A 22,229-nucleotide genomic window follows, 5' to 3' on the forward strand; every position below is an offset into this window, starting at 1 on the left:
CTTGAGAATTTCTTAATCCAAGCTGGGATTTTTAATCGCTTTGAACAACTTGCGCCAAACGCTCTTCTTCCTAAGCACCAATAGAAGGTAACGCCTGAACAGGGACTTGAACCCTGGACCCTCAGATTAAAAGTCTGATGCTCTACCGACTGAGCTATCCAGGCCCTGAAAAAGGTGCCATCGCTCCCAAAAAGCAGTTTGAGGCATCCTTTCCCAACGCTCGTCCATTGTTTGACACATGTGAAGAAACAAAGCACTTGTGAACCCTTTCAAGTGGTGAGGTTGGCCACCAGAATTTTAAACCTTCACACTGGCTGATAACATGTCCCAGTATTTAAGCCGAGATCAATCGAACCGTTAAGAGTTTTGTTTAACTGCCATGTTTTCAACATTTCGTTCCCTAACAAGAGGATTCTGACCATCACATCCAGTGAAAGTTGTTACCAGGATCACTCTTCTGAACAGCCCTGCCTCTAAAGTCTTATCTAGGATAAGTGAATGTCTTATATGCCTATGGTATGTGAATAACTTTAAAGAGATCAGCATTATCGACGAAGGTTGGCCTTCTAGACAAGGAGACCACATGACTCATTTTCAAGTCTACTTTATTTACAAACATGGACTAAAGCCATGGACCCTGAGATCAAAAGACCAGTGCGCTATCGACTGAGAAATACAACCAACTCGGTCAAGATTGGTTTGCAGTCGACACTGTTCATTACATTTTCAACAGTTTTGCACACACACTTTTCCAGCATTCTTCCCTGATCAAATGGATCGTCCATTCTGGACCAGACAAAGACATCCGCATCGGCTTTCAGCAATTTTTCACCGTATGCTTTCATAGAAAACGGGCACAAGGGAGCTTTCAGTGATGTATTTTCATATATACATATAGATATATTTATATACGTTGAAGTCCAGTGTGTAGTGCAATCTTGGGCATTCGTGGCTCCGTGTAACTCGGAAGATGGAGATTAATACCACCTTTGCCACTGAATGCCCATCATCTGACACAAAGACTGTTGTGAAATAATCCCAAAGATTGTCCCACACTGCTCCATACTCATATGCTTTCCAGTCTATGAGACAAGACTCAGGTCCAAGTTGTCCAAGCTTCACACTCACACACTGAGCTGAGGAGTGCTATTTGATCATGAAAAACCCTCTTGATATCCATGGACGGGGGAATCAGACAGGTTATGCAATCAGCTTTTGCTTTGTCCTTTGCACAAAAAAAGCCCTATCCCAGATTCCAGAAGCCTGGAGCAATAGATGACGCGCGTGACTTGTCCTTGAGAGAAAATGTGCTGCCACATGCACTGCTGGCCATGTAGGACCTCGTGGCGCAACGGTAGCGCGTCTGACTCCAGATCAGAAGGTTGCGTGTTCAAATCACGTCGAGGTCATGAGCTGTCTGTGTGTGGCGGCTGGTGTTGCTGGCTTTTCCGAGAAGGTTTGTGGGCAGAATTTTTAATTACATCCAATCCCTAGGATGACCATGCATGCTTGTGTCAACCTCTTGACAAAAGATGACAGCGCTCAGGTAACAGCTCACCGACCTAATTACTAGGCAGACATCCTCAGCCTGCTATAACATGTTTCCCCATTCTCGGCCGGCTTTGCGTGCTGAGAAAAGTTAGGGCCTGATAAGGCGTCTTTAGATGCCATCATAATAGAAGATTCAGCTGGTCTGACAGACAGGATCCTAGTTTATCCTAGGTAAGAAATGGAAATGTTTGAAGCTTCAAGTTTCCTTCTAAGGTGAGGGGTTTGTATTTTATTCATCTGTAGAAAAGAAGACCTGTGGCAATACCATCTCCTGGTGACCTTCCTGAACATAAGACAATCTCCTAAGAGAAAGTATCCACTGGTAAATTATGGAAATACTTGGCAAGGAGTCAGCAATTTCCAACGTTCTGCTCTTGAGAATTTCTTAATCCAAGCTGGGATTTTTAATCGCTTTGAACAACTTGCGCCAAACGCTCTTCTTCCTAAGCACCAATAGAAGGTAACACCTGAACAGGGACTTGAACCCTGGACCCTCAGATTAAAAGTCTGATGCTCTACCAACTGAGCTATCCAGGCTCTGAAAAGGGTGCCATCGCTCCCAAAAAGCAGTTTGAGGCATCCTTTCCCAACGCTCGTCCATTGTTTGACACATGTGAAGAAACAAAGCACTTGTGAACCCTTTCAAGTGGTGAGGTTGGCCACCAGAATTTTAAACCTTCACACTGGCTGATAACATGTCCCAGTATTTAAGCCGAGATCAATCGAACCGTTAAGATTTTTGTTTAACTGCCATGTTTTCAACATTTTGTTCCCTAACAAGAGGATTCTGACCATCACATCCAGTGAAAGTTCTTACCAGGATCACTCTTCTGAACAGCCCTGCCTCTAAAGTCTTATCTAGAATAAGTGAATGTCTTATATGCCTATGGTATGTGAATAACTTTAAAGAGATCAGCATTATCGACAAAGGTTGGCCTTCTAGACAAGGAGACCACATGACTCATTTTCAAGTCTACTTTATTTACAAACATGGACTAAAGCCATGGACCCTGAGATCAAAAGACCAGTGCGCTATCGACTGAGAAATACAACCAACTCGGTCAAGATTGGTTTGCAGTCGACACTGTTCATTACATTTTCAACAGTTTTGCACACACACTTTTCCAGCATTCTTCCCTGATCAAATGGATCGTCCATTCTGGACCAGACAAAGACATCCGCATCGGCTTTCAGCAATTTTTCACTGTATGCTTTCATAGAAAACGGGCACAAGGGAGCTTTCAGTGATGTATTTTCATATATACATATAGATATATTTATATACGTTGAAGTCCAGTGTGTAGTGCAATCTTGGGCATTCGTGGCTCCGTGTAACTCGGAAGATGGAGATTAATACCACCTTTGCCACTGAATGCCCATCATCTGACACAAAGACTGTTGTGAAATAATCCCAAAGATTGTCCCACACTGCTCCATACTCATATGCTTTCCAGTCTATGAGACAAGACTCAGGTCCAAGTTGTCCAAGCTTCACACTCACACACTGAGCTGAGGAGTGCTATTTGATCATGAAAAACCCTCTTGATATCCATGGACGGGGGAATCAGACAGGTTATGCAATCAGCTTTTGCTTTGTCCTTTGCACAAAAAAAGCCCTATCCCAGATTCCAGAAGCCTGGAGCAATAGATGACGCGCGTGACTTGTCCTTGAGAGAAAATGTGTTGCCACATGCACCCCTCGCCATGTAGGACCTCGTGGCGCAACGGTAGCGCGTCTGACTCCAGATCAGAAGGTTGCGTGTTCAAATCACGTCGAGGTCATGAGCTGTCTGTGTGTGGCGGCTGGTGTTGCTGGCTTTTCCGAGAAGGTTCGTGGGCAGAATTTTAAATTACATCCAATCCCTAGGATGACCATGCATGTTCGTGTCAACCTCTTGACAAAATATGACAGCGCTCAGGTAACAGCTCACCGACCTAATTACTAGGCAGACATCCTCAGCCTGCTATAACATGTTTCCCCATTCTCGGCCGGCTGTGCGTGCTGAGAAATGTTAGGGCCTGATAAGGCGTCTTTAGATGCCATCATAATAGAAGATTCAGCTGGTCTGACAGACAGGATCCTAGTTTATCCTAGGTAAGAAATGGAAATGTTTGAAGCTACAAGTTTCCTTCTAAGGTGAGGGGTTTGTATTTTATTCATCTGTAGATAAGAAGACCTGTGGCAATACCATCTCCTGGTGACCTTCCTGAACATAAGACAATCTCCTAAGAGAAAGTATCCACTGGTAAATTATGGAAATACTTGGCAAGGAGTCAGCAATTTCCAACGTTCTGCTCTTGAGAATTTCTTAATCCAAGCTGGGATTTTTAATCGCTTTGAACAACTTGCGCCAAATGCTCTTCTTCCTAAGCACCAATAGAAGGTAACGCCTGAACAGGGACTTGAACCCTGGACCCTCAGATTAAAAGTCTGATGCTCTACCGACTGAGCTATCCAGGCCCTGAAAAAGGTGCCATCGCTCCCAAAAAGCAGTTTGAGGCATCCTTTCCCAACGCTCGTCCATTGTTTGACACATGTGAAGAAACAAAGCACTTGTGAACCCTTTCAAGTGGTGAGGTTGGCCACCAGAATTTTAAACCTTCACACTGGCTGATAACATGTCCCAGTATTTAAGCCGAGATCAATCGAACCGTTAAGATTTTTGTTTAACTGCCATGTTTTCAACATTTTGTTCCCTAACAAGAGGATTCTGACCATCACATCCAGTGAAAGTTCTTACCAGGATCACTCTTCTGAACAGCCCTGCCTCTAAAGTCTTATCTAGAATAAGTGAATGTCTTATATGCCTATGGTATGTGAATAACTTTAAAGAGATCAGCATTATCGACAAAGGTTGGCCTTCTAGACAAGGAGACCACATGACTCATTTTCAAGTCTACTTTATTTACAAACATGGACTAAAGCCATGGACCCTGAGATCAAAAGACCAGTGCGCTATCGACTGAGAAATACAACCAACTCGGTCAAGATTGGTTTGCAGTCGACACTGTTCATTACATTTTCAACAGTTTTGCACACACACTTTTCCAGCATTCTTCCCTGATCAAATGGATCGTCCATTCTGGACCAGACAAAGACATCCGCATCGGCTTTCAGCAATTTTTCACTGTATGCTTTCATAGAAAACGGGCACAAGGGAGCTTTCAGTGATGTATTTTCATATATACATATAGATATATTTATATACGTTGAAGTCCAGTGTGTAGTGCAATCTTGGGCATTCGTGGCTCCGTGTAACTCGGAAGATGGAGATTAATACCACCTTTGCCACTGAATGCCCATCATCTGACACAAAGACTGTTGTGAAATAATCCCAAAGATTGTCCCACACTGCTCCATACTCATATGCTTTCCAGTCTATGAGACAAGACTCAGGTCCAAGTTGTCCAAGCTTCACACTCACACACTGAGCTGAGGAGTGCTATTTGATCATGAAAAACCCTCTTGATATCCATGGACGGGGGAATCAGACAGGTTATGCAATCAGCTTTTGCTTTGTCCTTTGCACAAAAAAAGCCCTATCCCAGATTCCAGAAGCCTGGAGCAATAGATGACGCGCGTGACTTGTCCTTGAGAGAAAATATGCTGCCACATGCACTGCTGGCCATGTAGGACCTCGTGGCGCAACAGTAGCGCGTCTGACTCCAGATCAGAAGGTTGCGTGTTCAAATCACGTCGAGGTCATGAGCTGTCTGTGTGTGGCGGCTGGTGTTGCTGGCTTTTCCGAGAAGGTTCGTGGGCAGAATTTTAAATTACATCCAATCCCTAGGATGACCATGCATGTTCGTGTCAACCTCTTGACAAAATATGACAGCGCTCAGGTAACAGCTCACCGACCTAATTACTAGGCAGACATCCTCAGCCTGCTATAACATGTTTCCCCATTCTCGGCCGGCTGTGCGTGCTGAGAAATGTTAGGGCCTGATAAGGCGTCTTTAGATGCCATCATAATAGAAGATTCAGCTGGTCTGACAGACAGGATCCTAGTTTATCCTAGGTAAGAAATGGAAATGTTTGAAGCTACAAGTTTCCTTCTAAGGTGAGGGGTTTGTATTTTATTCATCTGTAGATAAGAAGACCTGTGGCAATACCATCTCCTGGTGACCTTCCTGAACATAAGACAATCTCCTAAGAGAAAGTATCCACTGGTAAATTATGGAAATACTTGGCAAGGAGTCAGCAATTTCCAACGTTCTGCTCTTGAGAATTTCTTAATCCAAGCTGGGATTTTTAATCGCTTTGAACAACTTGCGCCAAACGCTCTTCTTCCTAAGCACCAATAGGAGGTAACGCCTGAACAGGGACTTGAACCCTGGACCCTCAGATTAAAAGTCTGATGCTCTACCGACTGAGCTATCCAGGCCCTGAAAAAGGTGCCATCGCTCCCAAAAAGCAGTTTGAGGCATCCTTTCCCAACGCTCGTCCATTGTTTGACACATGTGAAGAAACAAAGCACTTGTGAACCCTTTCAAGTGGTGAGGTTGGCCACCAGAATTTTAAACCTTCACACTGGCTGATAACATGTCCCAGTATTTAAGCCGAGATCAATCGAACCGTTAAGAGTTTTGTTTAACTGCCATGTTTTCAACATTTCGTTCCCTAACAAGAGGATTCTGACCATCACATCCAGTGAAAGTTGTTACCAGGATCACTCTTCTGAACAGCCCTGCCTCTAAAGTCTTATCTAGGATAAGTGAATGTCTTATATGCCTATGGTATGTGAATAACTTTAAAGAGATCAGCATTATCGACGAAGGTTGGCCTTCTAGACAAGGAGACCACATGACTCATTTTCAAGTCTACTTTATTTACAAACATGGACTAAAGCCATGGACCCTGAGATCAAAAGACCAGTGCGCTATCGACTGAGAAATACAACCAACTCGGTCAAGATTGGTTTGCAGTCGACACTGTTCATTACATTTTCAACAGTTTTGCACACACACTTTTCCAGCATTCTTCCCTGATCAAATGGATCGTCCATTCTGGACCAGACAAAGACATCCGCATCGGCTTTCAGCAATTTTTCACTGTATGCTTTCATAGAAAACGGGCACAAGGGAGCTTTCAGTGATGTATTTTCATATATACATATAGATATATTTATATACGTTGAAGTCCAGTGTGTAGTGCAATCTTGGGCATTCGTGGCTCCGTGTAACTCGGAAGATGGAGATTAATACCACCTTTGCCACTGAATGCCCATCATCTGACACAAAGACTGTTGTGAAATAATCCCAAAGATTGTCCCACACTGCTCCATACTCATATGCTTTCCAGTCTATGAGACAAGACTCAGGTCCAAGTTGTCCAAGCTTCACACTCACACACTGAGCTGAGGAGTGCTATTTGATCATGAAAAACCCTCTTGATATCCATGGACGGGGGAATCAGACAGGTTATGCAATCAGCTTTTGCTTTGTCCTTTGCACAAAAAAAGCCCTATCCCAGATTCCAGAAGCCTGGAGCAATAGATGACGCGCGTGACTTGTCCTTGAGAGAAAATGTGTTGCCACATGCACCCCTCGCCATGTAGGACCTCGTGGCGCAACGGTAGCGCGTCTGACTCCAGATCAGAAGGTTGCGTGTTCAAATCACGTCGAGGTCATGAGCTGTCTGTGTGTGGCGGCTGGTGTTGCTGGCTTTTCCGAGAAGGTTCGTGGGCAGAATTTTAAATTACATCCAATCCCTAGGATGACCATGCATGTTCGTGTCAACCTCTTGACAAAATATGACAGCGCTCAGGTAACAGCTCACCGACCTAATTACTAGGCAGACATCCTCAGCCTGCTATAACATGTTTCCCCATTCTCGGCCGGCTGTGCGTGCTGAGAAATGTTAGGGCCTGATAAGGCGTCTTTAGATGCCATCATAATAGAAGATTCAGCTGGTCTGACAGACAGGATCCTAGTTTATCCTAGGTAAGAAATGGAAATGTTTGAAGCTACAAGTTTCCTTCTAAGGTGAGGGGTTTGTATTTTATTCATCTGTAGATAAGAAGACCTGTGGCAATACCATCTCCTGGTGACCTTCCTGAACATAAGACAATCTCCTAAGAGAAAGTATCCACTGGTAAATTATGGAAATACTTGGCAAGGAGTCAGCAATTTCCAACGTTCTGCTCTTGAGAATTTCTTAATCCAAGCTGGGATTTTTAATCGCTTTGAACAACTTGCGCCAAACGCTCTTCTTCCTAAGCACCAATAGAAGGTAACGCCTGAACAGGGACTTGAACCCTGGACCCTCAGATTAAAAGTCTGATGCTCTACCGACTGAGCTATCCAGGCCCTGAAAAAGGTGCCATCGCTCCCAAAAAGCAGTTTGAGGCATCCTTTCCCAACGCTCGTCCATTGTTTGACACATGTGAAGAAACAAAGCACTTGTGAACCCTTTCAAGTGGTGAGGTTGGCCACCAGAATTTTAAACCTTCACACTGGCTGATAACATGTCCCAGTATTTAAGCCGAGATCAATCGAACCGTTAAGAGTTTTGTTTAACTGCCATGTTTTCAACATTTCGTTCCCTAACAAGAGGATTCTGACCATCACATCCAGTGAAAGTTGTTACCAGGATCACTCTTCTGAACAGCCCTGCCTCTAAAGTCTTATCTAGGATAAGTGAATGTCTTATATGCCTATGGTATGTGAATAACTTTAAAGAGATCAGCATTATCGACGAAGGTTGGCCTTCTAGACAAGGAGACCACATGACTCATTTTCAAGTCTACTTTATTTACAAACATGGACTAAAGCCATGGACCCTGAGATCAAAAGACCAGTGCGCTATCGACTGAGAAATACAACCAACTCGGTCAAGATTGGTTTGCAGTCGACACTGTTCATTACATTTTCAACAGTTTTGCACACACACTTTTCCAGCATTCTTCCCTGATCAAATGGATCGTCCATTCTGGACCAGACAAAGACATCCGCATCGGCTTTCAGCAATTTTTCACTGTATGCTTTCATAGAAAACGGGCACAAGGGAGCTTTCAGTGATGTATTTTCATATATACATATAGATATATTTATATACGTTGAAGTCCAGTGTGTAGTGCAATCTTGGGCATTCGTGGCTCCGTGTAACTCGGAAGATGGAGATTAATACCACCTTTGCCACTGAATGCCCATCATCTGACACAAAGACTGTTGTGAAATAATCCCAAAGATTGTCCCACACTGCTCCATACTCATATGCTTTCCAGTCTATGAGACAAGACTCAGGTCCAAGTTGTCCAAGCTTCACACTCACACACTGAGCTGAGGAGTGCTATTTGATCATGAAAAACCCTCTTGATATCCATGGACGGGGGAATCAGACAGGTTATGCAATCAGCTTTTGCTTTGTCCTTTGCACAAAAAAAGCCCTATCCCAGATTCCAGAAGCCTGGAGCAATAGATGACGCGCGTGACTTGTCCTTGAGAGAAAATGTGTTGCCACATGCACCCCTCGCCATGTAGGACCTCGTGGCGCAACGGTAGCGCGTCTGACTCCAGATCAGAAGGTTGCGTGTTCAAATCACGTCGAGGTCATGAGCTGTCTGTGTGTGGCGGCTGGTGTTGCTGGCTTTTCCGAGAAGGTTCGTGGGCAGAATTTTAAATTACATCCAATCCCTAGGATGACCATGCATGTTCGTGTCAACCTCTTGACAAAATATGACAGCGCTCAGGTAACAGCTCACCGACCTAATTACTAGGCAGACATCCTCAGCCTGCTATAACATGTTTCCCCATTCTCGGCCGGCTGTGCGTGCTGAGAAATGTTAGGGCCTGATAAGGCGTCTTTAGATGCCATCATAATAGAAGATTCAGCTGGTCTGACAGACAGGATCCTAGTTTATCCTAGGTAAGAAATGGAAATGTTTGAAGCTACAAGTTTCCTTCTAAGGTGAGGGGTTTGTATTTTATTCATCTGTAGATAAGAAGACCTGTGGCAATACCATCTCCTGGTGACCTTCCTGAACATAAGACAATCTCCTAAGAGAAAGTATCCACTGGTAAATTATGGAAATACTTGGCAAGGAGTCAGCAATTTCCAACGTTCTGCTCTTGAGAATTTCTTAATCCAAGCTGGGATTTTTAATCGCTTTGAACAACTTGCGCCAAACGCTCTTCTTCCTAAGCACCAATAGAAGGTAACGCCTGAACAGGGACTTGAACCCTGGACCCTCAGATTAAAAGTCTGATGCTCTACCGACTGAGCTATCCAGGCCCTGAAAAAGGTGCCATCGCTCCCAAAAAGCAGTTTGAGGCATCCTTTCCCAACGCTCGTCCATTGTTTGACACATGTGAAGAAACAAAGCACTTGTGAACCCTTTCAAGTGGTGAGGTTGGCCACCAGAATTTTAAACCTTCACACTGGCTGATAACATGTCCCAGTATTTAAGCCGAGATCAATCGAACCGTTAAGATTTTTGTTTAACTGCCATGTTTTCAACATTTTGTTCCCTAACAAGAGGATTCTGACCATCACATCCAGTGAAAGTTCTTACCAGGATCACTCTTCTGAACAGCCCTGCCTCTAAAGTCTTATCTAGAATAAGTGAATGTCTTATATGCCTATGGTATGTGAATAACTTTAAAGAGATCAGCATTATCGACAAAGGTTGGCCTTCTAGACAAGGAGACCACATGACTCATTTTCAAGTCTACTTTATTTACAAACATGGACTAAAGCCATGGACCCTGAGATCAAAAGACCAGTGCGCTATCGACTGAGAAATACAACCAACTCGGTCAAGATTGGTTTGCAGTCGACACTGTTCATTACATTTTCAACAGTTTTGCACACACACTTTTCCAGCATTCTTCCCTGATCAAATGGATCGTCCATTCTGGACCAGACAAAGACATCCGCATCGGCTTTCAGCAATTTTTCACTGTATGCTTTCATAGAAAACGGGCACAAGGGAGCTTTCAGTGATGTATTTTCATATATACATATAGATATATTTATATACGTTGAAGTCCAGTGTGTAGTGCAATCTTGGGCATTCGTGGCTCCGTGTAACTCGGAAGATGGAGATTAATACCACCTTTGCCACTGAATGCCCATCATCTGACACAAAGACTGTTGTGAAATAATCCCAAAGATTGTCCCACACTGCTCCATACTCATATGCTTTCCAGTCTATGAGACAAGACTCAGGTCCAAGTTGTCCAAGCTTCACACTCACACACTGAGCTGAGGAGTGCTATTTGATCATGAAAAACCCTCTTGATATCCATGGACGGGGGAATCAGACAGGTTATGCAATCAGCTTTTGCTTTGTCCTTTGCACAAAAAAAGCCCTATCCCAGATTCCAGAAGCCTGGAGCAATAGATGACGCGCGTGACTTGTCCTTGAGAGAAAATGTGTTGCCACATGCACCCCTCGCCATGTAGGACCTCGTGGCGCAACGGTAGCGCGTCTGACTCCAGATCAGAAGGTTGCGTGTTCAAATCACGTCGAGGTCATGAGCTGTCTGTGTGTGGCGGCTGGTGTTGCTGGCTTTTCCGAGAAGGTTCGTGGGCAGAATTTTAAATTACATCCAATCCCTAGGATGACCATGCATGTTCGTGTCAACCTCTTGACAAAATATGACAGCGCTCAGGTAACAGCTCACCGACCTAATTACTAGGCAGACATCCTCAGCCTGCTATAACATGTTTCCCCATTCTCGGCCGGCTGTGCGTGCTGAGAAATGTTAGGGCCTGATAAGGCGTCTTTAGATGCCATCATAATAGAAGATTCAGCTGGTCTGACAGACAGGATCCTAGTTTATCCTAGGTAAGAAATGGAAATGTTTGAAGCTACAAGTTTCCTTCTAAGGTGAGGGGTTTGTATTTTATTCATCTGTAGATAAGAAGACCTGTGGCAATACCATCTCCTGGTGACCTTCCTGAACATAAGACAATCTCCTAAGAGAAAGTATCCACTGGTAAATTATGGAAATACTTGGCAAGGAGTCAGCAATTTCCAACGTTCTGCTCTTGAGAATTTCTTAATCCAAGCTGGGATTTTTAATCGCTTTGAACAACTTGCGCCAAACGCTCTTCTTCCTAAGCACCAATAGAAGGTAACGCCTGAACAGGGACTTGAACCCTGGACCCTCAGATTAAAAGTCTGATGCTCTACCGACTGAGCTATCCAGGCCCTGAAAAAGGTGCCATCGCTCCCAAAAAGCAGTTTGAGGCATCCTTTCCCAACGCTCGTCCATTGTTTGACACATGTGAAGAAACAAAGCACTTGTGAACCCTTTCAAGTGGTGAGGTTGGCCACCAGAATTTTAAACCTTCACACTGGCTGATAACATGTCCCAGTATTTAAGCCGAGATCAATCGAACCGTTAAGAGTTTTGTTTAACTGCCATGTTTTCAACATTTCGTTCCCTAACAAGAGGATTCTGACCATCACATCCAGTGAAAGTTGGTACCAGGATCACTCTTCTGAACAGCCCTGCCTCTAAAGTCTTATCTAGGATAAGTGAATGTCTTATATGCCTATGGTATGTGAATAACTTTAAAGAGATCAGCATTATCGACGAAGGTTGGCCTTCTAGACAAGGAGACCACATGACTCATTTTCAAGTCTACTTTATTTACAAACATGGACTAAAGCCATGGACCCTGAGATCAAAAGACCAGTGCGCTATCGACTGAGAAATACAACCAACTCGGTCAAGATTGGTTTGCAGTCGACACTGTTCATTACATTTTCAACAGTTTTGCACACACACTTTTCCAGCATACTTCCCTGATCAAATAGATCACTCTGGACCAGACAAAGACATCCGCATCGGCTTTCAGCAATTTATCACTGTATGCTTTCATAGAAAACGGGCACAAGGGAGCTTTCAGTGATGTATTTTCATATATACATATAGATATATTTATATACGTTGAAGTCCAGTGTGTAGTGCAATCTTGGGCATTCGTGGCTCCGTGTAACTCGGAAGATGGAGATTAATACCACCTTTGCCACTGAATGCCCATCATCTGACACAAAGACTGTTGTGAAATAATCCCAAAGATTGTCCCACACTGCTCCATACTCATATGCTTTCCAGTCTATGAGACAAGACTCAGGTCCAAGTTGTCCAAGCTTCACACTCACACACTGAGCTGAGGAGTGCTATTTGATCATGAAAAACCCTCTTGATATCCATGGACGGGGGAATCAGACAGGTTATGCAATCAGCTTTTGCTTTGTCCTTTGCACAAAAAAAAAACCCTATCCCAGATTCCAGAAGCCTGGAGCAATAGATGACGCGCGTGACCTGTCCTTGAGAGAAAATGTGCTGCCACATGCACTGCTGGCCATGTAGGACCTCGTGGCGCAACGGTAGCGCGTCTGACTTCAGATCAGAAGGTTGCGTGTTCAAATCACGTCGAGGTCATGAGCTGTCTGTGTGTGGCGGCTGGTGTTGCTGGCTTTTCCGAGAAGGTTCGTGGGCAGAATTTTAAATTACATCCAATCCCTAGGATGACCATGCATGTTTGTGTCAACCTCTTGACAAAAGATGACAGCGCTCAGGTAACAGCTCACCGACCTAATTACTAGGCAGACATCCTCAGCCTGCTATAACATGTTTCCCCATTCTCGGCTGGCTTTGCGTGCTGAGAAAAGTTAGGGCCTGATAAGGCGTCTTTAGATGCCATCATAATAGAAGATTCAGCTGGTCTGACAGACAGGATCCTAGTTTATCCTAGGTAAGAAATGGAAATGTTTGAAGCTTCAAGTTTCCTTCTAAGGTGAGGGGTTTTTATTTTATTCATCTGTAGAAAAGAAGACCTGTGGCAATACCATCTCCTGGTGACCTTCCTGAACATAAGACAATCTCCTAAGAGAAAGTATCCACTGGTAAATTATGGAAATACTTGGCAAGGAGTCAGCAATTTCCAACGTTCTGCTCTTGAGAATTTCTTAATCCAAGCTGGGATTTTTAATCGCTTTGAACAACTTGCGCCAAACGCTCTTCTTCCTAAGCACCAATAGAAGGTAACACCTGAACAGGGACTTGAACCCTGGACCCTCAGATTAAAAGTCTGATGCTCTACCGACTGAGCTATCCAGGCTCTGAAAAGGGTGCCATCGCTCCCAAAAAGCAGTTTGAGGCATCCTTTCCCAACGCTCGTCCATTGTTTGACACATGTGAAGAAACAAAGCACTTGTGAACCCTTTCAAGTGGTGAGGTTGGCCACCAGAATTTTAAACCTTCACACTGGCTGATAACATGTCCCAGTATTTAAGCCGAGATCAATCGAACCGTTAAGATTTTTGTTTAACTGCCATGTTTTCAACATTTCGTTCCCTAACAAGAGGATTCTGACCATCACATCCAGTGAAAGTTGTTACCAGGATCACTCTTCTGAACAGCCCTGCCTCTAAAGTCTTATCTAGGATAAGTGAATGTCTTATATGCCTATGGTATGTGAATAACTTTAAAGAGATCAGCATTATCGACGAAGGTTGGCCTTCTAGACAAGGAGACCACATGACTCATTTTCAAGTCTACTTTATTTACAAACATGGACTAAAGCCATGGACCCTGAGATCAAAAGACCAGTGCGCTATCGACTGAGAAATACAACCAACTCGGTCAAGATTGGTTTGCAGTCGACACTGTTCATCACATTTTCAACAGTTTTGCACACACACTTTTCCAGCATACTTCCCTGATCAAATAGATCACTCTGGACCAGACAAAGACATCCGCATCGGCTTTCAGCAATTTATCACTGTATGCTTTCATAGAAAACGGGCACAAGGGAGCTTTCAGTGATGTATTTTCATATATACATATAGATATATTTATTTACGTTGAAGTCCAGTGTGTAGTGCAATCTTGGGCATTCGTGGCTCCGTGTAACTCGGAAGATGGAGATTAATACCACCTTTGCCACTGAATGCCCATCATCTGACACAAAGACTGTTGTGAAATAATCCCAAAGATTGTCCCACACTGCTCCATACTCATATGCTTTCCAGTCTATGAGACAAGACTCAGGTCCAAGTTGTCCAAGCTTCACACTCACACACTGAGCTGAGGAGTGCTATTTGATCATGAAAAACCCTCTTGATATCCATGGACGGGGGAATCAGACAGGTTATGCAATCAGCTTTTGCTTTGTCCTTTGCACAAAAAAAAAACCCTATCCCAGATTCCAGAAGCCTGGAGCAATAGATGACGCGCGTGACCTGTCCTTGAGAGAAAATGTGCTGCCACATGCACCGCTGGCCATGTAGGACCTCGTGGCGCAACGGTAGCGCGTCTGACTCCAGATCAGAAGGTTGCGTGTTCAAATCACGTCGAGGTCATGAGCTGTCTGTGTGTGGCGGCTGGTGTTGCTGGCTTTTCCGAGAAGGTTCGTGGGCAGAATTTTAAATTACATCCAATCCCTAGGATGACCATGCATGTTTGTGTCAACCTCTTGACAAAAGATGACAGCGCTCAGGTAACAGCTCACCGACCTAATTACTAGGCAGACATCCTCAGCCTGCTATAACATGTTTCGCCATTCTCGGCCGGCTGTGCGTGCTGAGAAAAGTTAGGGCCTGATAAGGCGTCTTTAGATGCCGTCATAATAGAAGATTCAGCTGGTCTGACAGACAGGATCCTAGTTTATCCTAGGTAAGAAATGAAAATGTTCGAAGCTTCAAGTTTCCTTCTAAGGTGAGGGGTTTGTATTTTATTCATCTGTAGAAAAGAAGACCTGTGGCAATACCATCGCCTGGTGACCTTCCTGAACATAAGACAATCTCCTAAGAGAAAGTATCCACTGGTAAATTATGGAAATACTTGGCAAGGAGTCAGCAATTTCCAACGTTCTGCTCTTGAGAATTTCTTAATCCAAGCTGGGATTTTTAATCGCTTTGAACAACTTGCGCCAAATGCTCTTCTTCCTAAGCACCAATAGAAGGTAACACCTGAACAGGGACTTGAACCCTGGACCCTCAGATTAAAAGTCTGATGCTCTACCGACTGAGCTATCCAGGCTCTGAAAAAGGTGCCATCGCTCCCAAAAAGCAGTTTGAGGCATCCTTTCCCAACGCTCGTCCATTGTTTGACACATGTGAAGAAACAAAGCACTTGTGAACCCTTTCAAGTGGTGAGGTTGGCCACCAGAATTTTAAACCTTCACACTGGCTGATAACATGTCCCAGTATTTAAGCCGAGATCAATCGAACCGTTAAGATTTTTGTTTAACTGCCATGTTTTCAACATTTCGTTCCCTAACAAGAGGATTCTGACCATCACATCCAGTGAAAGTTGTTACCAGGATCACTCTTCTGAACAGCCCTGCCTCTAAAGTCTTATCTAGGATAAGTGAATGTCTTATATGCCTATGGTATGTGAATAACTTTAAAGAGATCAGCATTATCGACGAAGGTTGGCCTTCTAGACAAGGAGACCACATGACTCATTTTCAAGTCTACTTTATTTACAAACATGGACTAAAGCCATGGACCCTGAGATCAAAAGACCAGTGCGCTATCGACTGAGAAATACAACCAACTCGGTCAAGATTGGTTTGCAGTCGACACTGTTCATCACATTTTCAACAGTTTTGCACACACACTTTTCCAGCATACTTCCCTGATCAAATAGATCACTCTGGACCAGACAAAGACATCCGCATCGGCTTTCAGCAATTTATCACTGTATGCTTTCATAGAAAACGGGCACAAGGGAGCTTTCAGTGATGTATTTTCATATATACATATAGATATATTTATATACGTTGAAGTCCAGTGTGTAGTGCAATCTTGGGCATTCGTGGCTCCGTGTAACTCGGAAGATGGAGATTAATACCACCTTTGCCACTGAATGCCCATCATCTGACACAAAGACTGTTGTGAAATAATCCCAAAGATTGTCCCACACTGCTCCATACTCATATGCTTTCCAGTCTATGAGACAAGACTCAGGTTCAAGTTGTCCAAGTTTCACACTCACACACTGAGCTGAGGAGTGCTATTTGATCATGAAAAACCCTCTTGATATCCATGGACGGGGGAATCAGACAGGTTATGCAATCAGCTTTTGCTTTGTCCTTTGCACAAAAAAAGCCCTATCCCAGATTCCAGAAGCCTGGAGCAATAGATGACGCGCGTGACTTGTCCTTGAGAGAAAAAGTGTTGCCACATGCACCGCTCGCCATGTAGGACCTCGTGGCGCAACGGTAGCGCGTCTGACTCCAGATCAGAAGGTTGCGTGTTCAAATCACGTCGAGGTCATGAGCTGTCTGTGTGTGGCGGCTGGTGTTGCTGGCTTTTCCGAGAAGGTTCGTGGGCAGAATTTTAAATTACATCCAATCCCTAGGATGACCATGCATGTTTGTGTCAACCTCTTGACAAAAGATGACAGCGCTCAGGTAACAGCTCACCGACCTAATTACTAGGCAGACATCCTCAGCCTGCTATAACATGTTTCCCCATTCTCGGCCGGCTGTGCGTGCTGAGAAAAGTTAGGGCCTGATAAGGCGTCTTTAGATGCCATCATAATAGAAGATTCAGCTGGTCTGACAGACAGGATCCTAGTTTATCCTAGGTAAGAAATGGAAATGTTTGAAGCTTCAAATTTCCTTCTAAGGTGAGGGGTTTGTATTTTATTCATCTGTAGAAAAGAAGACCTGTGGCAATACCATCTCCTGGTGACCTTCCTGAACATAAGACAATCTCCTAAGAGAAAGTATCCACTGGTAAATTATGGAAATACTTGGCAAGGAGTCAGCAATTTCCAACGTTCTGCTCTTGAGAATTTCTTAATCCAAGCTGGGATTTTTAATCGCTTTGAACAACTTGCGCCAAACGCTCTTCTTCCTAAGCACCAATAGAAGGTAACGCCTGAACAGGGACTTGAACCCTGGACCCTCAGATAAAAAGTCTGATGCTCTACCGACTGAGCTATCCAGGCTCTGAAAAGGGTGCCATCGCTCCCAAAAAGCAGTTTGAGGCATCCTTTCCCAACGCTCGTCCATTGTTTGACACATGTGAAGAAACAAAGCACTTGTGAACTCTTTCAAGTTGTGAGGTTGGCCACCAGAATTTTAAACCTTCACACTGGCTGATAACATGTCCCAGTATTTAAGCCGAGATCAATCGAACCGTTAAGATTTTTGTTTAACTGCCATGTTTTCAACATTTCGTTCCCTAACAAGAGGATTCTGACCATCACATCCAGTGAAAGTTGTTACCAGGATCACTCTTTTGAACAGCCCTGCCTCTAAAGTCTTATCTAGGATAAGTGAATGTCTTATATGCCTATGGTATGTGAATAACTTTAAAGAGATCAGCATTATCGACGAAGGTTGGCCTTCTAGACAAGGAGACCACATGACTCATTTTCAAGTCTACTTTATTTACAAACATGGACTAAAGCCATGGACCCTGAGATCAAAAGACCAGTGCGCTATCGACTGAGAAATACAACCAACTCGGTCAAGATTGGTTTGCAGTCGACACTGTTCATCACATTTTCAACAGTTTTGCACACACACTTTTCCAGCATACTTCCCTGATCAAATAGATCACTCTGGACCAGACAAAGACATCCGCATCGGCTTTCAGCAATTTATCACTGTATGCTTTCATAGAAAACGGGCACAAGGGAGCTTTCAGTGATGTATTTTCATATATACATATAGATATATTTATTTACGTTGAAGTCCAGTGTGTAGTGCAATCTTGGGCATTCGTGGCTCCGTGTAACTCGGAAGATGGAGATTAATACCACCTTTGCCACTGAATGCCCATCATCTGACACAAAGACTGTTGTGAAATAATCCCAAAGATTGTCCCACACTGCTCCATACTCATATGCTTTCCAGTCTATGAGACAAGACTCAGGTCCAAGTTGTCCAAGCTTCACACTCACACACTGAGCTGAGGAGTGCTATTTGATCATGAAAAACCCTCTTGATATCCATGGACGGGGGAATCAGACAGGTTATGCAATCAGCTTTTGCTTTGTCCTTTGCACAAAAAAAAAACCCTATCCCAGATTCCAGAAGCCTGGAGCAATAGATGACGCGCGTGACCTGTCCTTGAGAGAAAATGTGCTGCCACATGCACTGCTGGCCATGTAGGACCTCGTGGCGCAACGGTAGCGCGTCTGACTTCAGATCAGAAGGTTGCGTGTTCAAATCACGTCGAGGTCATGAGCTGTCTGTGTGTGGCGGCTGGTGTTGCTGGCTTTTCCGAGAAGGTTCGTGGGCAGAATTTTAAATTACATCCAATCCCTAGGATGACCATGCATGTTTGTGTCAACCTCTTGACAAAAGATGACAGCGCTCAGGTAACAGCTCACCGACCTAATTACTAGGCAGACATCCTCAGCCTGCTATAACATGTTTCCCCATTCTCGGCCGGCTGTGCGTGCTGAGAAAAGTTAGGTCCTGATAAGGCGTCTTTAGATGCCATCATAATAGAAGATTCAGCTGGTCTGACAGACAGGATCCTAGTTTATCCTAGGTAAGAAATGGAAATGTTTGAAGCTTCAAGTTTCCTTCTAAGGTGAGGGGTTTGTATTTTATTCATCTGTAGATAAGAAGACCTGTGGCAATACCATCTCCTGGTGACCTTCCTGAACATAAGACAATCTCCTAAGAGAAAGTATCCACTGGTAAATTATGGAAATACTTGGCAAGGAGTCAGCAATTTCCAACGTTCTGCTCCTGAGAATTTCTTAATCCAAGCTGGGATTTTTAATCGCTTTGAACAACTTGTGCCAAACGCTATTCTTCCTAAGCACCAATAGAAGGTAACGCCTGAACAGGGACTTGAACCCTGGACCCTCAGATTAAAAGTCTGATGCTCTACCGACTGAGCTATCCAGGCCCTGAAAAAGGTGCCATCGCTCCCAAAAAGCAGTTTGAGGCATCCTTTCCCAACGCTCGTCCATTGTTTGACACATGTGAGGAAACAAAGCACTTGTGAACCCTTTCAAGTGGTGAGGTTGGCCACCAGAATTTTAAACCTTCACACTGGCTGATAACATGTCCCAGTATTTAAGCCGAGATCAATCGAACCGTTAAGATTTTTGTTTAACTGCCATGTTTTCAACATTTCGTTCCCTAACAAGAGGATTCTGACCATCACATCCAGTGAAAGTTGTTACCAGGATCACTCTTCTGAACAGCCCTGCCTCTAAAGTCTTATCTAGGATAAGTGAATGTCTTATATGCCTATGGTATGTGAATAACTTTAAAGAGATCAGCATTATCGACGAAGGTTGGCCTTCTAGACAAGGAGACCACATGACTCATTTTCAAGTCTACTTTATTTACAAACATGGACTAAAGCCATGGACCCTGAGATCAAAAGACCAGTGCGCTATCGACTGAGAAATACAACCAACTCGGTCAAGATTGGTTTGCAGTCGACACTGTTCATTACATTTTCAACAGTTTTGCACACACACTTTTCCAGCATACTTCCCTGATCAAATGGATCGTCCACTCTGGACCAGACAAAGACATCCGCATCGGCTTTCAGCAATTTATCACTGTATGCTTTCATAGAAAACGGGCACAAGGGAGCTTTCAGTGATGTATTTTCATATATACATATAGATATATTTATATACGTTGAAGTCCAGTGTGTAGTGCAATCTTGGGCATTCGTGGCTCCGTGTAACTCGGAAGATGGAGATTAATACCACCTTTGCCACTGAATGCCCATCATCTGACACAAAGACTGTTGTGAAATAATCCCAAAGATTGTCCCACACTGCTCCATACTCATATGCTTTCCAGTCTATGAGACAAGACTCAGGTTCATGTTGTCCAAGTTTCACACTCACACACTGAGCTGAGGAGTGCTATTTGATCATGAAAAACCCTCTTGATATCCATGGACGGGGGAATCAGACAGGTTATGCAATCAGCTTTTGCTTTGTCCTTTGCACAAAAAAAGCCCTATCCCAGATTCCAGAAGCCTGGAGCAATAGATGACGCGCGTGACTTGTCCTTGAGAGAAAATGTGTTGCCACATGCACCGCTCGCCATGTAGGACCTCGTGGCGCAATGGTAGCGCGTCTGACTCCAGATCAGAAGGTTGCGTGTTCAAATCACGTCGAGGTCATGAGCTGTCTGTGTGTGGCGGCTGGTGTTGCTGGCTTTTCCGAGAAGGTTCGTGGGCAGAATTTTAAATTACATCCAATCCCTAGGATGACCATGCATGTTTGTGTCAACCTCTTGACAAAATATGACAGCGCTCAGGTAACAGCTCACCGACCTAATTACTAGGCAGACATCCTCAGCCTGCTATAACATGTTTCCCCATTCTCGGCCGGCTGTGCGTGCTGAGAAAAGTTAGGGCCTGATAAGGCGTCTTTAGATGCCATCATAATAGAAGATTCAGCTGGTCTGACAGACAGGATCCTAGTTTATCCTAGGTAAGAAATGGAAATGTTTGAAGCTTCAAGTTTCCTTCTAAGGTGAGGGGTTTGTATTTTATTCATCTGTAGATAAGAAGACCTGTGGCAATACCATCTCCTGGTAACCTTCCTGAACATAAGACAATCTCCTAAGAGAAAGTATCCACTGGTAAATTATGGAAATACTTGGCAAGGAGTCAGCAATTTCCAACGTTCTGCTCTTGAGAATTTCTTAATCCAAGCTGGGATTTTTAATCGCTTTGAACAACTTGCGCCAAACGCTCTTCTTCCTAAGCACCAATAGAAGGTAACGCCTGAACAGGGACTTGAACCCTGGACCCTCAGATTAAAAGTCTGATGCTCTACCGACTGAGCTATCCAGGCCCTGAAAAAGGTGCCATCGCTCCCAAAAAGCAGTTTGAGGCATCCTTTCCCAACGCTCGTCCATTGTTTGACACATGTGAAGAAACAAAGCACTTGTGAACCCTTTCAAGTGGTGAGGTTGGCCACCAGAATTTTAAACCTTCACACTGGCTGATAACATGTCCCAGTATTTAAGCCGAGATCAATCGAACCATTAAGATTTTTGTTTAACTGCCATGTTTTCAACATTTCGTTCCCTAACAAGAGGATTCTGACCATCACATCCAGTGAAAGTTGTTACCAGGATCACTCTTCTGAACAGCCCTGCCTCTAAAGTCTTATCTAGGATAAGTGAATGTCTTATATGCCTATGGTATGTGAATAACTTTAAAGAGATCAGCATTATCGACGAAGGTTGGCCTTCTAGACAAGGAGACCACATGACTCATTTTCAAGTCTACTTTATTTACAAACATGGACTAAAGCCATGGACCCTGAGATCAAAAGACCAGTGCGCTATCGACTGAGAAATACAACCAACTCGGTCAAGATTGGTTTGCAGTCGACACTGTTCATTACATTTTCAACAGTTTTGCACACACACTTTTCCAGCATTCTTCCCTGATCAAATGGATCATCCATTCTGGACCAGACAAAGACATCCGCATCGGCTTTCAGCAATTTATCACTGTATGCTTTCATAGAATAAGGGCACAAGGGAGCTTTCAGTGATGTATTTTCATATATACATATAGATATATTTATATACGTTGAAGTCCAGTGTGTAGTGCAATCTTGGGCATTCGTGGCTCCGTGTAACTCGGAAGATGGAGATTAATACCACCTTTGCCACTGAATGCCCATCATCTGACACAAAGACTGTTGTGAAATAATCCCAAAGATTGTCCCACACTGCTCCATACTCATATGCT

The 22,229-nt window shown here is 43.9% G+C and overlaps 21 non-coding genes across 21 annotated transcripts; 9 read left to right on the top strand and 12 right to left on the bottom strand.

Moving 5' to 3' along the window:
• Positions 1-91: 91 nt before the first annotated feature.
• trnak-uuu (transfer RNA lysine (anticodon UUU)) lies at positions 92-164 on the bottom strand. Its single transcript has one exon. It is a non-coding gene; the product is annotated as a tRNA-Lys (tRNA).
• A 1,173-nt stretch (positions 165-1,337) lies between these two features.
• trnaw-cca (transfer RNA tryptophan (anticodon CCA)) lies at positions 1,338-1,409 on the top strand. Its single transcript has one exon. It is a non-coding gene; the product is annotated as a tRNA-Trp (tRNA).
• A 606-nt stretch (positions 1,410-2,015) lies between these two features.
• trnak-uuu (transfer RNA lysine (anticodon UUU)) lies at positions 2,016-2,088 on the bottom strand. The gene has a single exon. It is a non-coding gene; the product is annotated as a tRNA-Lys (tRNA).
• Positions 2,089-3,261: 1,173 nt separating this feature from the next.
• On the top strand, positions 3,262-3,333 carry trnaw-cca (transfer RNA tryptophan (anticodon CCA)). The gene has a single exon. It is a non-coding gene; the product is annotated as a tRNA-Trp (tRNA).
• Positions 3,334-3,939: 606 nt separating this feature from the next.
• On the bottom strand, positions 3,940-4,012 carry trnak-uuu (transfer RNA lysine (anticodon UUU)). Its single transcript has one exon. It is a non-coding gene; the product is annotated as a tRNA-Lys (tRNA).
• A 1,173-nt stretch (positions 4,013-5,185) lies between these two features.
• Positions 5,186-5,257, top strand: trnaw-cca (transfer RNA tryptophan (anticodon CCA)). Its single transcript has one exon. It is a non-coding gene; the product is annotated as a tRNA-Trp (tRNA).
• A 606-nt stretch (positions 5,258-5,863) lies between these two features.
• On the bottom strand, positions 5,864-5,936 carry trnak-uuu (transfer RNA lysine (anticodon UUU)). Its single transcript has one exon. It is a non-coding gene; the product is annotated as a tRNA-Lys (tRNA).
• Positions 5,937-7,109: 1,173 nt separating this feature from the next.
• Positions 7,110-7,181, top strand: trnaw-cca (transfer RNA tryptophan (anticodon CCA)). The gene has a single exon. It is a non-coding gene; the product is annotated as a tRNA-Trp (tRNA).
• Positions 7,182-7,787: 606 nt separating this feature from the next.
• On the bottom strand, positions 7,788-7,860 carry trnak-uuu (transfer RNA lysine (anticodon UUU)). The gene has a single exon. It is a non-coding gene; the product is annotated as a tRNA-Lys (tRNA).
• A 1,173-nt stretch (positions 7,861-9,033) lies between these two features.
• On the top strand, positions 9,034-9,105 carry trnaw-cca (transfer RNA tryptophan (anticodon CCA)). The gene has a single exon. It is a non-coding gene; the product is annotated as a tRNA-Trp (tRNA).
• Positions 9,106-9,711: 606 nt separating this feature from the next.
• On the bottom strand, positions 9,712-9,784 carry trnak-uuu (transfer RNA lysine (anticodon UUU)). The gene has a single exon. It is a non-coding gene; the product is annotated as a tRNA-Lys (tRNA).
• A 1,173-nt stretch (positions 9,785-10,957) lies between these two features.
• trnaw-cca (transfer RNA tryptophan (anticodon CCA)) lies at positions 10,958-11,029 on the top strand. The gene has a single exon. It is a non-coding gene; the product is annotated as a tRNA-Trp (tRNA).
• Positions 11,030-11,635: 606 nt separating this feature from the next.
• On the bottom strand, positions 11,636-11,708 carry trnak-uuu (transfer RNA lysine (anticodon UUU)). Its single transcript has one exon. It is a non-coding gene; the product is annotated as a tRNA-Lys (tRNA).
• A 1,849-nt stretch (positions 11,709-13,557) lies between these two features.
• trnak-uuu (transfer RNA lysine (anticodon UUU)) lies at positions 13,558-13,630 on the bottom strand. Its single transcript has one exon. It is a non-coding gene; the product is annotated as a tRNA-Lys (tRNA).
• A 1,171-nt stretch (positions 13,631-14,801) lies between these two features.
• trnaw-cca (transfer RNA tryptophan (anticodon CCA)) lies at positions 14,802-14,873 on the top strand. Its single transcript has one exon. It is a non-coding gene; the product is annotated as a tRNA-Trp (tRNA).
• A 606-nt stretch (positions 14,874-15,479) lies between these two features.
• trnak-uuu (transfer RNA lysine (anticodon UUU)) lies at positions 15,480-15,552 on the bottom strand. Its single transcript has one exon. It is a non-coding gene; the product is annotated as a tRNA-Lys (tRNA).
• Positions 15,553-16,721: 1,169 nt separating this feature from the next.
• Positions 16,722-16,793, top strand: trnaw-cca (transfer RNA tryptophan (anticodon CCA)). The gene has a single exon. It is a non-coding gene; the product is annotated as a tRNA-Trp (tRNA).
• Positions 16,794-17,399: 606 nt separating this feature from the next.
• On the bottom strand, positions 17,400-17,472 carry trnak-uuu (transfer RNA lysine (anticodon UUU)). The gene has a single exon. It is a non-coding gene; the product is annotated as a tRNA-Lys (tRNA).
• Positions 17,473-19,321: 1,849 nt separating this feature from the next.
• Positions 19,322-19,394, bottom strand: trnak-uuu (transfer RNA lysine (anticodon UUU)). The gene has a single exon. It is a non-coding gene; the product is annotated as a tRNA-Lys (tRNA).
• Positions 19,395-20,567: 1,173 nt separating this feature from the next.
• trnaw-cca (transfer RNA tryptophan (anticodon CCA)) lies at positions 20,568-20,639 on the top strand. The gene has a single exon. It is a non-coding gene; the product is annotated as a tRNA-Trp (tRNA).
• A 606-nt stretch (positions 20,640-21,245) lies between these two features.
• trnak-uuu (transfer RNA lysine (anticodon UUU)) lies at positions 21,246-21,318 on the bottom strand. Its single transcript has one exon. It is a non-coding gene; the product is annotated as a tRNA-Lys (tRNA).
• Positions 21,319-22,229: the final 911 nt, after the last annotated feature.

The sequence above is a fragment of the Clarias gariepinus genome, chromosome 5, assembly GCF_024256425.1.
Source record: "Clarias gariepinus isolate MV-2021 ecotype Netherlands chromosome 5, CGAR_prim_01v2, whole genome shotgun sequence".
NCBI classification, from domain to species: Eukaryota; Metazoa; Chordata; class Actinopteri; order Siluriformes; family Clariidae; genus Clarias; species Clarias gariepinus.